At 34.0% G+C, this 16,165-nt stretch overlaps 1 protein-coding gene across 50 annotated transcripts in view; it reads left to right on the forward strand.

The window, feature by feature from the left end:
- Positions 1-6,219: 6,219 nt before the first annotated feature.
- LOC101882941 (adhesion G protein-coupled receptor L3) overlaps positions 6,220-16,165 on the forward strand; it is a 404,469-nt gene continuing 394,523 nt past the window's right edge. For all 50 annotated transcript variants that reach the window (XR_015496553.1, XR_015496550.1, XR_015496551.1 and 47 more), the window contains exon 1: positions 6,220-6,691. The gene's annotated coding sequence lies outside the window, so the exon portion shown is untranslated. The remainder of the gene's footprint in view (positions 6,692-16,165) is intronic.

Here is a 16,165-nt window from a genome sequence, read left to right on the forward strand (position 1 = left end):
AAGGAAATAAAAGAAAGGAAGGAATAAAGAAAATAAGGAAAAGGGAAGGAAATAAAAGAAGGAAATAAAGGAATAAATGAAGGAAAGAAAGAATGTTGGAAGGAAAGAAAGAAGGAAGAAAGAAAGGAAGGAAGGAAAGAATGTTGGAAGGAAGGAAGGAAATGAAGGAAGGAAGGAAGAAAGAAAGGAAGGAAAGAAAAGAATGTTGGAAGGAAGGAAATGAAGAAAGGAAGAATATGAATGAATGAATGAAGGAAGGAAGGAACAAACAAAAGAATTTAGGAAGGAAGAAATGAAATTAATGAAGAAAGGAAAAGATAAAGGGAAAGGAAATGAAAGAAGAAAGAAAGAATAAACACAGAAAGAGAGAAAGAAAGGAAAGACTCCGTTCACTTCAGTCTTTATCTGCTTCTCTCTGTTTGTTCAGTTGTTTATCACCATGTTAAGTGGATGTTTTGCTGTGTCCCCACACTGTGTCATTCTTCTGTGCACACTTTCCCCCAGAACACCGAGTGTCACCCTGCGGGTGTACAGGCTAATCTCACATCTCACCTGGAGCTGTTTATCAAAGAGGGCCGTAATAATAAGGATTACAGACTGAGGCATGTTTACTGCTGTAAAAGCTCATTGGAGAGTCAGTGGGCCGGTAAAATGATGAACTTTTTAAAATACTGTAAGCTAAAATAACACATCCTGAAGTGTGTTTTACAGCGCGACTGAAAGAATGAAGAGAGAAAAGGAGAGTTTTCGCTTGCCTGTAGGGGGAGCTCTAGACTTTTCATCCACCTTGCGCCTTGCTGTAGGGTTGCCAGATTGAGGTAAGGATTTTAAGCATCATTTTGCTTTCTTTCTAAGGGTAAACATGACATATCAAGTGCTTTAATAATAACTGACATGATGATGATGGTCATATTTTAACAAACACGGCTTACCTTTTACCAACAGCAAGCTGGAATTGAGGTATTAATCTGTAGAAGACAACATTAAACACAAAACAGCTCATAACTACTCTCTCTTTTTTTGAGCAAATCGTCTTTTTTATTGATCAGTTTGTGAAGGGGACGAGCAAACTGGTCTTTATACACCAACTGATATTGTCAAAAATCAATACTTAATTAATGATGAATAGCCACAGAGACGCAGATCTCATCACAGATCTCATGTCAGAAACTGAAATGCATGCCAATACATGTGTATTATTCATTCGTTCATTTTCTTTTTCGGCTTAGTCCCATTATTGATCAGGGGTCACCACAGTGGAATGAACCGCCAACTTATCCAGCATACGTTTTACGCAGTGGATGCCCTTCCAGCTAAACTATGCAGAGTTTGACACCCCTGTCCTAGAATATGACGAATGATTCATTCATTCATTTCTCTTCGATTCAGACTCATTATTATTTTTCACAGCGGAATGAACTGCCAACTTATCCAGCATATGTTTTACGCAGTGGATGCACTTCCAGCTAAACTATGCACGGTTTGACACCTCTGTCCTAGAATATGACGAATTATTCATTCATTCATTTCTCTTCGACTTAGACTCAATATTGTTTTTCACAGCGGAATGAACCGCCAACTTATCCAGCATATGTTTTACGCAGTGGATGCCCTTCTAGCTAAACTATTAACAGTTTAACACCCCTGTCCAATAATATGACTAATTATTCATTCATTCATTTCTCCTTGACTTAGACTCATTATTATTTTTCACAGCGGAATGAACCGCCAACTTATCCAGCATATGTTTTATGCAGTGAATGCACTTCCAGCTTAACTATGCAGAGTTTGTCATCCCTGTCCTAGAACATGACGAATTATTCATTCATTCATTTTCCTTCGACTTAGACTTAAAGCTGCGGTCACATTAGAGTTCAAACATGCGGTATTCTGTCGTGCGGCGCTACAAAAAGGGGCGGGATTAAACAAGCTTATTAGACATTTTTAAAAGCGAGCGATTGCTCCATATTTTAAATTTCTGTCTAGAGAGGTCATGTTATGATCCTCGATTGGTCTCACGCAGTCAAGAGATGCGATTTCGCAGGTCAGAGTTCACCAAGCTTGAATTTTGCACCGCAGCAACCGGCGAAACTTGACGCATGACCCTGTGTTTCCGGTTTCCGGTTTCGCATGCGTATGAATAGAAGTCTATGGGAGGGAAAAGCCCAGTGTGACCGCAGCTTAATAGATCGGGTTCAACTTCAGACACATTCTTGACAATATACATAAATATACTGAATTACCAATTGAGTCCATAAGGCTAGTTTAAAATACAGGTGTGTTGAAGCAGGGTTGGAACTATATCATATAGGGCTGCGAGGATTCTTCTAGACGCATTTTCATTCATTCATTTTCTTGTCGGCTTAGTCCCTTTATTAATCCGGTGTCGCCACAGTAGAATGAACCGCCAACTTATCCAGCAAGTTTTCACGCAGCGGATGCCCTTCCAGCCGCAACCCATCTCTGGGAAACATCCACACACACACTCATACACTACGGAAAATTTAACCTACCCAATTCACCTGTACCGCATGTCTTTGGACTGTGGGGGAAACCGGAGCACCCGGACGAAACCCACACGAAGGCAGGGAGAACATACAAACTCCACACAGAAATGCCAACTGAGCTGAGGTTTGAACCAGCGACCCAGCGACCTTCTTGCTGTGAGGCGACAGCACTACCTACTGCGCCACTGCCTCGCCCAGAAGCATCTTTTTTTATATATTAAATAGATCAGCTCCAAATTCAGACACATTCTTAACAATATACACATGAACTTTAAACAGTAATGAACAGTAATGCAACATGTTTTATTTGCCATGTTCTACAAGCATCTTCTGTAGAGTCTTCCTTTAATAGGTTGGACAGAAATCTACATATTTAACAGATATCCAATGCATTTATTTTGTTATATTCTTGAAGCATCTTTTGCATTAATAGATTGGGTCAAAATTCAGACATATTCTTGACAATATATATAAAATATACAATTAAAACAATCAAACTGAAATCCAACAATTTTTTTTTTGTCATATGCTAGAAGCATTTAATAGATCAGGTCAAACTTCAGACACATTCTTGACAATATACATAAATACACTACATTACATTTAACACACGTGACATATTTTGGTAGCATGCTTGTATTGGTACTTATAATGAATCTTTTTTTTTTAATTTAAGAGAAATTCAACATATTTAATTAGTCATATTCTAGGACAGGGGTGTCAGACTCAGCAGAGTTTAGTTCCAACCCTAATTAAACACACCTGATTGTACTAATTGAGTCCTTCAGGCTAGTTTGAAATACAGCAGAGCTGGAGCTAAATTGTGTAGGGCTGTGGGAACTCTTCAGGAAGCTTCTTTTGTAATATTTTTTATTTGATCAGCTTCAAATTCAGACCCATTCTTATCAATATACATTTAAAATAACAGTAATGCAACATATTTTATTTGGCATGGTCTACAAGCATCTTTCTGTAGAGTCTAATACTTTGGAAGTCCGACATGTTTTATCTGTCATATTGTTGAAGCATCTTTTGCTGTAATAAAATTTAGAAGGGTCAAAATTTAGACTCATTCTTGACAATATACATAAAATAAACAAATAAAAACAATCAAACTGAAATCCAGCAGATTACTTTTGTCGTATTCTAGAAACAACTAATAGATTGGAGACAAATTCAGACACATTCTTGACAATATATTTAAATATATACCATTAAATTTCCCAGAGATGGGTTGCAGCTGGAATGGCATCCGATGCGTAAAAACGTCTTGGATAAGTTGGCGGTTCATTCCGCTGTGGCAACCCCTGAGTAATAAATGGGCTAAGCCGACAAGAAAATGAATGAATGAATATACATTTAAAAAATTTAACAGAAATCCAACATACATAATTTCTCATATTTTAGAAGCATCCTTTGTTTTAGGGTCCAAATTCAGAGACATTCTCGACAATATACTAAAATATTTAACCGTATTAAATATAACCCAATTATGTGTAACCTATTTAAGTATTTAGAATTCACCCTTCAAAATAAATCCAACAGAAATCCATTAATATTGTATTCTAGAAGCATCTTTTGGTGCATTTTAACAGATCTGTTCCAAATTCAGACACATTCTTAACAAAATATTAAAATATTTAACCGTATGAACCTAATATTTAACCTAATTTAACCAATGCACCCTATTTACGATATTTAGAATTCACTTTTCAAACTAAATCCAACAAAAATCCATTAGTATTGTATTCTAGAAGCGTCTTTTGTTGCATTTTCATAGATCTGATCCAAATCCAGACCCATTATTGACAATCAAATGAAATATTAATTTAATACATCACATATTGTAGCTCTGGTTATGTTGGCATTCGTATTTCACCTTTCAAAAACAATAAAAATAACAACAGATGTAACATATTTTAGGTTTTTATGTATTTAGAATTCCCCTTTTAAAAAACAAAAAAGAAACAAATAATAAATATATTTAATATTATAGAATCATATTTAGTATTATGGAAGCGTCTGTTTTTGCATTTTCACAGATCTGATCCAAATTCACAGGCATTCTTGACAATATATTAAAATATTTAATCTTGTTGGTGCCAATAGCCTAGTAGTGCTTTGCGCCGACATATAGCACCCATGTGCTCATGGTGACTTGAGTTAGATTCTTGGCTTGATGTCCTTTGCTGATTTTACCCCCTCTCTCTGCTCCCAATACTTCCCTGTCTGAAATCTCTACTGTCCTATCGTAATAAAGGTGAAAAACCCCTAAAATAAATAAATTAATTAATAAATACAAATTATATATATTATATATATATATATATATATATATATATATATATATATATATATATATATATATATATATAATCTTATTAACCTAATATTTAACAGATGTGACATATTTTAGGTTTTTATGTATTTAGAACTCCCCTTTCAAAAAACAAAAAACAAAAAACAAAAATAAAACAAATAATAAATATATTTAATATTATAGAATCATATTTAGTATTATGGAAGCGTCTGTTTTTGCATTTTCACAGATCTGATCCAAATTCACAGGCATTCTTGACAATATATTAAAATATTTAATCTTGTTGGTGCCAATAGCCTAGTAGTGCTGTGCGCCGACATATAGCACCCATGTGCTCATGGTGACTTGAGTTAGATTCTTGGCTTGATGTCCTTTGCTGATTTTACCCCCTCTCTCTGCTCCCAATACTTCCCTGTCTGAAATCTCTACTGTCCTATCATAATAAAGGTGAAAAAAAAACTAAAATAAATAAATTAATTAATAAATAAATAAAAATTATATATATATATATATATATATATATATATATATATATATATATATATATATATATATATATATATATATATATATATATATAAAAAATCTTATTAACCTAATATTTAACCTACGTAACCTATTTTAGATATTTAGAAATCACCTTTCAAAATAAATCCAACAAAAGTCCATTAATATTGCATTCTAGGAGCATCTTTTGTTGCATTTTAACTGATCGGATCCAAATTCAGACCCAATCTTGACAATTTATTGATATATTAATTTACCCGATAACATCTTGTAGCTCTGGTCATGTTGGCATTCGTAATCCACCTTTTAAAAACAATAGAAAATCCAACATATTAAATGTGTCATATTCTAGAAGCATATTTTTGATTTGGGGTCCAAATCCAGACCCATTTTTGACAATATATTGAAATATTGATTTAACAGATGTGACATATTTTAGGTTTTTATGTATTTAGAACTCCCCTTTAAGAAAAAAAACATTAAATATTAAAATATTAAATGGCATATTTAGTATTATAGAAGCATCTTTTGTTGCACTTTAACACATCTGATCGAAATTCAAACACAATCTTGACAATATAATGAAATATTAGTTCATCATATAGGATTTTGTAACTCTGGTTATGTTGCAATCCACCTTTCAAATACAACAAAAAAATCCAACATATTTAATTTGACATATTTTAGAAGCTGCTACATATAAACAGATTGTTTCCAAATACAGACTCTTTTTTTTAACAATATACTAAAATATCCATTTATCCTATGTAACATTGGTCCTATTGGCATTTGCAATCCACCTTTTAAAAAGACATCAACTCCTTGCTCCGCCGTTTTCTCCCGCGTGTCATTTCGCACGAGTATCTGGCAACCCTCATCCAACCCGCATTTCTCCCGGTGTGTGGGGTGAGCTCGGATTGTCACCGCGCGCAGATCGGCGCATTATCCCTGGACTTCACCAGCACACCGCTTCAACAAACACCTGGACAACTTTTGGATCTACACTCTGATTTACGACATTTGATTTCTTTAGGAGTGATAAGAACGCGATATGGGGACACGGCGTGCCGAGGTGGCACTCAGACTGATGATGGGGATCCAAACAAGGAGCCTTTTTATCCCTGCTTAGAAGCTCCTGTGAAACACTCGGATATCAGGCGATCCAGAGAGCGTCTGTTTTGGAGTTAACCTTAGAGGATAGAGAAGCGTTCCTGCATTGGAGACGTACAGTGTTGTCATTTATTCCAAGGACGATTTTTCATCGCATAACAGAGACTGATTGTGTCCGGAGACGCGTGTGCGGAGTCGGTGCGCAAAAAAAAGACCCTCCATCCCCAACAGCTTCGCGGACACGCGGGTAAGTTCAATATGAAATCTTTTACATTTAATTAAAAGCGATTCAATTAAGCGCGCATGCAACTGCTGCGGTGGTGTTGTTTAATATGAAGGTTGTTTGGATGGTGCGCGCGCGCGGCTGCTGGTTATTAATATGATTCACCTCTGTGCGTGTTCATGTTTATTAAGTCATTTTAGTGTCGCGCTATAATGATCATGAGTGGTTCGTGCGTGTGTCTGCGGTGTGTGTATTTATTTACACGCGCGCACACTCGTTCAGTCACACGCACAGAAATGTTGGTTATCCGACATATCAGTTTGCGTTATTGATGGAGTGATTTAAGCACCGCAGTGCTTCATTATACGTGCCGCGCGCACCTTTAGTAGATGATGTGCTGGGTTATTGTTTTCATACATGCATTACGTAATTAACACTCGTATCAACTTCCTCCAGAAGTTATCGGATTAAAATGGATCGCCTAAATGAATTACGCAAGGCGTGCAAATTGACGCAGTCGGCGGAGAGAATGTCATTTGCAATTGCGCTCTAATAGTTCCTGGAGATTGCGTGTTGTTGGAAGGAAACTGCGTAAAATGCGTAATGTGGAGCTGGCCTTTTTTGCAGTAGCCTCTGTAGGGACATTAGCAGCCCTCTGTTAGTCTCACCTGAATGCCTGCTTTCCTTGGAGAGCTGCTGCTTGACATTCTGGAGGAAGAACAGGCAGATTGAATGGGCGAATGTGTTCTGCATTGATGCCCGGAGCGCTCGTGTGGTGACTTTGCTCTCAGCGGAACATTTTTAGCTGTAAAGAGAACAAACCTTTATACTGACTCTTTAAATTGGAGGCTATTATGATTTGGCTTTCTGATGGTTAAAACAGTGCATTATTTGGGTATCAACTACTGGCTTCATTTGCCTTAGAAACAGAGAGTTTTTGCCCTGTTACTAGCCCAAATATCTAAATATTCTTAAATTAAGAAGCATTTTCTGGACTAGCAAAACATATTGTGTTGTTTTAATAGGTAATAAGTCAAAACTGAACGAGTTTAATCATAAAACAAGCACATTAATTTGGAAATGGGGTAAACAAAATAATCTTATTTCAAAAGGTAAAGATTATTTTGCTTACCTCATTCATTGGCATATTATTTAGCTTGTTTCAAGATAAAACTCACTTCATTTTGACTCATTACTTATTTAAACAACACAACATATTTTGACAGTCCAGAAAATGCTTTTTTTGGTAGATATTTAGACTAGAAATAAGACCAAAACTCCAAGTAAGGAAAGCCTTTGTGCTGTGCACTTGCTTCATTTGCCTTAGAAACAGAGTTGCAAGGCTGGAAAGTCGACCAGTTTATAATATGAAGTCATAAAAATTGTGAGCAAACCTTTACACTGTGTCTTTAATTTGCTGGTTAAAAAGGTTTGTCATGGTTTGTGGTTTGGCCCTCAGACGGTTAAAACAATGCAATATTTGTGTATCAACTACTGGCTTCATTTGCCTTACAACAGCTTTTCTTGCATAGAATTTTGGTCTTGTTTCTTGTCCAAATATCTAAATATTCTTAAATCAAGAAGCATTTTCTAGACTAGCAAAACATATTGTGTTGTTTTAAAAATACTGAGTCAAAATGAAGCGAGTTTTATCCTAAAACAAGCAAACTCATCTGGAAATGTGTTGAGCAGAATAATACTGTCAAAAGAAAAGCTAGATTATTTTGCTTGGTCTGTTGGCAGATTATTTTTATCAATTCATTTTGGCATATTTGTTCTTAAAACAACACAACATATTTTGCTAGTCCAGAAAATGCTTCTTGATTAAAGACTTTGTAGATATTTAGACTAGAAACAAGACAAAAACTCCAAGTAAGGAAAGCCTTTGTGCTGTGCACTTGCTTCATTTGCCTTAGAAACAGAGTTGCAAGGCTGGAAAGTCGACCAGTTTATAATATGAAGTCATAAAAATTGTGAGCAAACCTTTACACTGTGTCTTTAATTTGCTGGTTAAAAAGGTTTGTCATGGTTTGTGGTTTGGCCCTCAGACGGTTAAAACAATGCAATATTTGGGTATCAACTACTGCCTTCATTTGCCTTAAAACAGCTTTTCTTACTTAAATTTTGCCTTGTTTCTTGTCCAAATATCTAAATATTCTTAAATTAAGAAGCATTTTCTAAACTAGCAAAACATATTGTGGTGTTTTAAAAATACTGAGTCAAAATGAAGAGAGTTTTATCTTAAAACAAGCAAACTCATCTGGAAATGTGGTGAGCAGAATAATACTGTCAAAGGAAAAGCTAGATTATTTTGCTTGGTCTGTTGGCAGATTATTTTTATCACTTCACCTTGGCATATTTCTTCTTAAAACAACACAGTATGTTTTGCTTGTTTAGAAAATGTTTCTTGATTTAAAAATATTTAGATATTTAGACTAGAAACCAGACAAAAAACAAGTAAGGAAAGCATTTTTGCAGTGCATTGGTTTTATTTGCCTTTGAAACAGTTGTCAGGCAGGAAAGTTGACTAGTTTATATGATAAAGTCTTAAAAATTGCAAACTTTAAGCTGTGTCTTTAAATAGATGGTTAAAATGGTTTGTGGTTTGACCCTCAGTTGGTTAATACAATGCAATATTTGGGTATCAACTACTGGCTTCATTTGCCTTGGAGTTGGCACCTCAAAAAAAGCTTTTCTTACTGAGAGTTTTTGCCTTGTTTCTAGTCAAAATATTGAAATATTCTTTAATCAAGAATCATTTTCTGGACTAGCAAAACATGCTGTGTTGTTTTAAAAAATAATGAGTCAAAATGAATTGAGTTTTATCTTAAAACAAGCAAAACAGCGGTGAGCGGAATAATGCTATGTCAAAAGGAAAAGCTAGATTATTTTGGTTGGCATGTTGGCAGATTGTTTTGCTTGTTTTAGATAAACTCACTTCATTTTGGCATATTTGTTCTTAAATCAAAACAATATTTTTTACTTGTTTAGAAAATGCTTCTTCATTTAAGAATATTTAGATACTTGGTCTAGAAACAGGGCAAAAACAAAGTAAGAAAAGCATGCAGTGCACTGGTTTAATGTTCCTTCAAAACAGAATTGCAAGGCTGGGACGTTCACCAGTTTATATTCCAGTCTTAAAAATGGTGAACAAATGTTTAAATCGTGTCTTTAAATAGATGTTTTGTCATGGTTTGGGGTTTGACCCTCAGTTGGTTAATACAATGCAATATTTGGGTATCAACTGGCTTCATTTTGCCTTTGAGTTGGCACACTGCAAAAGCCTCTCTTACTGAGAGTTATTGCCTTGTTTCTAGTCCAAATATTAAAATATTCTTAAATCCAGTAACATATTCTGGATAAGCAAAACATGCTGTGTTGTTTTAAATATTAATGAGTCAAAATGAAGTGAGATTTATCTTAAAACAAGCAAAACAATCTGGAAATGTGGTTAGCAGAATAATACAGTCAAAAGGAAAAGCTAGATTATTTTGCTTAGTGTGTCGGCAGATTATTTTGCTTCTTTTATAGATAAACTCGCTTCATTTTGGCATATTTGTTCTTAAAACAACACAATATATTTTGCTTGTCTAGAAAATGCTTCTTGATTTAAGAATATTTAGATACTTGGACAAGAAACAAGACTAAGAGAAGCATTTTTCCACTGCACTATTTTAGTTTGCCTGTGAAAGGGAAGTTGACTTTATATTATTAAGTCATAAAAATTGTGTGCAAACCTTTAAACTGTGTCTTTAAATAGATGGTTTGTTATGGTTTGTGGTTCGGCTCTCAGATTAATACAATGCAATATTTGAGTATCAACTACTGGCTTGGTTTGCGTTGGCACACTGCAAAACATGCTTTTATTTATTTTTACAGAGTTTTTGTTTTGTTTCTAGCCCAAATATCTAAATATTCTTAAATTAAGAAGCATTTTCTGGACTAGCAAAACATGCTGTGGTGTTTAAGAGTTAATGAGTGAAAATTAAGTCAGTTTATTCGTAAAACAAGCAAAATAATATGGAAAAAGGGCGAGCAGAATAATACTGTCAAAAGGAAAAGCTATAATTTCGCTTACTCCATTGGCAGATTATTTAGCTTGTTTTAAGATGAAGCTCATTTAATTTTGACATTTTTGTTCTGAAAACAACACAAAATGTTTTGCTTGTCTAGAAAATGCTTCTTGATTGATTTGATTTGATTTATTTTCGAACAAAAATATGATACATAAAATGTCATTAACAAACAGAAATACATTTCAATATGGTCGAAAATGGAGCGGGATGAAGCATAAGCTTATTATTCTCCCACCCCATTACTCCATACATCATTCGTTTATTACTTAAACTTATTTATACATTTACCCATCTCTTCTTTTTACGTGAAACAAATTTGATCCTTTTGGCATCTTTGAAAAATATGTTTGATTCCATTTGTACCTTTTCATTTGGTAACATAGATCCAAAGAAAAAAAGAAAGAAAAAAAAATACATAGTACTGCAAATAGACAAAATAAAAACAACAACAACATCAACAACAACAACCTACTGTAGTACTGCAAATAGACAAAATAAAAACAACAACAACATCAACAACAACAACCTACTGTAGTACTGCAAATAGACAAAAATTTCATCATGACTTTCATTTTTCAATAACCTTCATCAATATATTCCTTTATTAATATATATTTATACAGTTTTTTTAAATTGATTAATATTTTAGATTTTTTATAGATATTTGGACTATAGAAACAAGACATTGCGGGCATTTTTTTTAAGTCAACCTGCTTCATTTGCCTTAGAAACAGAGTTGCTAGGTATTGAAGTTGACCGGCGTATATTCTGAAGTAGTAGAAATGGCTCATAATATTTATCTTTACTAAAAATTGACAACAACAATGTAATGAAAAACAAATTACAATAGGCAATCTACACAATGCACTACAAAAAATGCTTTCTTACTTAGTTTTTGTCTCATTTCTAGTCCAAATATCTACAAATTCTCAAGTCAAGAAGCATTTTATAGACCAGTAAAACTCATCGTTTTGTTTTAAGAAATAATCTGCCTAAAGAAAGCCAGTTTTTCCTTATAATAAGCTAAATAATCCACCAATGTGGTAGGCAAAGTAATCTTGTTTTTCTTTTTGGCATAAGATTATTCTGCTTTATTATTTTTATTCATTTATTCTGCATTAAAAGGATTTATTTGCAGTGTGTTTGCATAGATATTGATGCAGTTATACCTCAGAACAACTCTAAAGTTATGTTGAGATGTTGTAGGAATGTTTCCATCTGATGAATAAAGTCGCTGACAGCCAATCAGAATCCACCGTTTTGAGGCAGACACTCTAACTGCAGTGTCATTACAATAAACAGAACGACATTGTTTACTGGTGTGGACGATAATATGATTATCATTCACAAGTCTATGACGTCTGTGTCTGTGTGTGTGTGTGTGTGTGTGTGTGTGTGTGTGTGTGTGTGTGTGTGTGTGTGTGTGGCCTCCTGAATGCTGATGTCATCCCTGAAGAGCGGAGACATGTAATGCAGCTTGTCAACCTGGGCTTTGCTTACAACGTAACCTGTCTTGGTGGATTTCTCGCTTTGTCGTTTGTAAAGCCTGCCTGTTCGAGGAGCCGTTGACCTCATATCTGTGCATGTCTGCACTCGTATCTGCCGTTTACAACCTTGACACTGCTGCACAATACATATATATGGCATTGATATTGATAACAGTGTAATATAACTTCAGCGTTGAGTTTGGGTTATAGTCAATCAGCAAAACAGTTCAACACAGGAGATTTGTGGAGTCGCTGCAGAGTTTAAATGTAAATGTGAGCTTTTCAAGACATTCAGGTACACTTAAAAATGATTCATTGGATTGGGTTTACTATATTATTTTAAGGTATGTGCTTGCAAACAATTCATATGGGCTGAGTTTACACTAACAAAATAAATGTAGTAATTTTCAACTCAATGTCTTTGTTTAAATTCAGCACATAAATTGTTTGCAACCACTTATAGCTTAAAACAATTAAGTAAATCCAATGAATTTTTGTGTGTGTGTACAGTTGAAGTCAGAATTATTAGCCCCCTTCAAAATTTTTTCTTCTTTATTAAATATTTTCCAAATGATGTTGAACAGATTCAGGAAATGTTCACAGTATGTCTAATAATATTTTTTCTTCTGGTAAAAGTCTTATTTGTTTTATTTCGGCTAGAATAAAAGTAGTTATTAATTTTTTAAACACCATTTTAGGGACAAAATTATTAGCCCCTTTAAGCTATATTTTTTCTTGATAGTCTACAGAACAAACCATCGTTATACAATGACTTGCCTAATTTCCCTAACCTGCCTAGTTACCCTAATTACCCTAGTGAAGCCTTTAAATGTCACTTTAAGCTGTACAGAAGTGTCTTGAAGAATATCTAGTCTAATATTATTTACTGTCATCATGACAAAGATAAAATAAATCAGTTATTAGAGATGAGTTATTAAAACTATTATGATTAGAAATGTGTTGAAGAAATCTGCTCTCCGCTAAATTGAAATTGAAGTAAAAATAAATAAGCGGTCTAATAATTCAGGAGGGCTAATAACTTCAACTGTATATAAGAAATTATACGTTTAAAACTTTAATAAAGAGACGTTTAGGCGTTTATTCATACAACCGAATATCTGAAATCTACTCCAAATATCTAAAAATTCTCAAATCAAGAAGCACTTACACAAGCCAAAACAGTGCTTTGTTTTTATAAATAGTAAGTCAAAATTAAGTAAGTTTTTTTTTCTTAAAACAAGCTAAATAATCTGCGTAAGGGATGAGTACGATAACTTTGTTTTGATTATAAAATAATATAATAATTTAATAATATAATAATTTTTCTAACCCCATCGGCAGATTATTTAGCTTGTTTTCAGGGGAAAAACTCACTTCATTTTGACATCATTTCTGAAAACATGTCTGCTCTCGTGTCTGCTGTTTACACCTTCATGCTGCTGCACAACATATATGGCATTGAGATTGTGATGTGAGCATCTTATTTATAAAAACAAGACAATATTTTTTGCTTGTTCAGAAAATGCTTCCTAATTTGAGAATTTGTAGATGTTTGGACTAGAAATTAGAGAACAAATCTGAGAAGAAAAGCATTTTAGCAGTGTATCTGTACATGTCTGCACTCGTATCTGCTGTTTACAACCTTCATGCTGCTGCACAACATATATGGCATTGAGATTGTGATGTGAGCATCTGCAGTAGTCACATCACAGGATGTTCAGTGTTGAGTCTGGACTATAGTTAATCAGCAGAACAGTTCAACACATGGAGTGAAAGTCGATAATTTTAATGTGTTTTTAAGGCCTGTGAGCTTTTCAAATGAGTTTAATACATTCAGGTATAAGATATTGTTCTGTTAGGAGCTTTAATAAAGATATATTTTACTGTATTATTAATATAAGACTGCAAAAATGCTTGTCTCACTTTGGTTATTTGTTTTATTTCTAATCCAAACATTCTTAAATCTGCTAGTATTTTGCAGACAAGCAAAAAAAGTTGTCAAAAATCATTTAAACCATAATATATGATTCGTCTTACTCCTTTGGCAGATTGTTTTGCTCGTTTTAAGATAAAACTCACTTGATTTTGACTCATTATTTCTGAAAACAAGACAATATGTTTTGTTTGTCTATAAAATGCTTCTTGATTTAAGAATATTTAGATATCTGGACTAGAAACAAGACAAATATTCAAAGTCTTATATAAATAATAGTATTTTAGCAGTGTATCTGTACATGTCTGCTCTCGTGTATGCTGTTTACACCTTCATGCTGCTGCACAACATATATGGCATTGAGATTGTGATGTGAGCATTTGCAGTAGTCACATCACAGGATGTTCAGTGTTGAGTCTGGACTATAGTTAATCAGCAGAACAGTTCAACACATGGAGTGAAAGTCGATAATTTTAATGTGTTTTTAAGGCCTGTGAGCTTTTCAAGTGAGTTTAAAACATTCAGGTATAAGATATTGTTCTGTTAGGAGCTTTAAAAAAGATGTATTTTACTGTATTATTAATATAAGACTGCAAAAATGCTTGCCTCACTTTGGTTATTTGTTTTATTTCTACTCCAAACATTCTTAAATCAGCTAGTATTTTGCAGACAAGCAAAATGATGTTAAAAACCACTTAAACCACAATATATAATTCATCTTACTCCTTTGGCAGATTATTCAGCTTGTTTTAAGATAAAACTCACTTGATTTTGACTCATTATTTCTGAAAACAACACAGTATGTTTTGTTCGTCTATAAAATGCTTCTTGATTTAAGAATATTTAGACATTTGGACTAGAAACAAGACAAATATTTAAAGTCTTATATAGTCTTATATAAATAATAGCATTTTAGCAGTCTATCTGTACATGTCTGCTCTCGGATCTGCTGTTTACAACCTTCATGCTGCTGCACAACATATATGGCATTGAGATTGCGATGTGAGCATCTCCAATAGTCACATCACAGGATGTTTAGTGTTGAGTTTGGATTTTAGTTAATCTATATTGGTGTCTGCAACATTTTTACCCTTGATTGACTATGGCAATGTTTTATATATGCATGCTTCAAACAAATGTCTTCAGCCTTTAAACTCCATCTATCACAGAGCTCTAAGGTTTGTTACAGGCTGTCAAAGACTTACTCACCATTGTGAATTGTATGCCAAAGCTGAGTGGCCTTCTCTGTATGTAAGAAGGTACACCCATTGGATGACTCTGGTCTACAAGGCTCTTCTGGGACTGGTGCCTTCATACCTATGTTCCCTTCTCCATAAGTCTAAAAGCCAGTATGCCCTACGCTCAAGTGAAGCTTATCATTTGACTGTTCCCCGGGTTCGAGCTGAAATAGGGAAGCGAGCCTTTAGTCATGACTCATCCTGGAAAACTCTTCAGTCTGAGCTAAAGATATCTGAGCTCATCCCAATGACATCGTTTCGCTCTATCCTTTTTAACAAACAACAACAGGTCATTTCTCAATGTATGTGTTTTTAATATATTGAAATGTGGTAAAGCTGGAAAACTGAACTGTATTTTTATATTATATCAATTTTATATTTATTACTAATATTATTACATTTTTATTTGTTATTTATTTTTATTTTTTATATAAATCGTGTGTTGCAGACCTTTTGGCCAGCTCACCCTTGTAAATGAGATCTTGATCTCAATGGGTTTTTATCTGGTTAAATAAAGAAACGTATATCAGCAAAACAGTTCAACACATGGAGTGAAAGTCGATAATTTTAATGTGTTTTTAAGGTCTGTGAGCTTTTCAAATGAGTTTAAAACATTCAGTTTTAAGATATTGTTCTGTTAGGAGCTTTAATAAAGATGTATTTTACTGTATTATTTATATGACTGCAAAAATGCTTGCCTCACTTTGAATATTTGTTTTATTTCTAATCCAAACATTCTTAAATCAGCTAGTATTTTGCAGACA

The sequence above is a fragment of the Danio rerio genome, chromosome 7 (assembly GCF_052040795.2).
Source record: "Danio rerio strain M-AB ecotype USA chromosome 7, GRCz13ab, whole genome shotgun sequence".
NCBI classification, from domain to species: domain Eukaryota; kingdom Metazoa; phylum Chordata; class Actinopteri; order Cypriniformes; family Danionidae; genus Danio; species Danio rerio.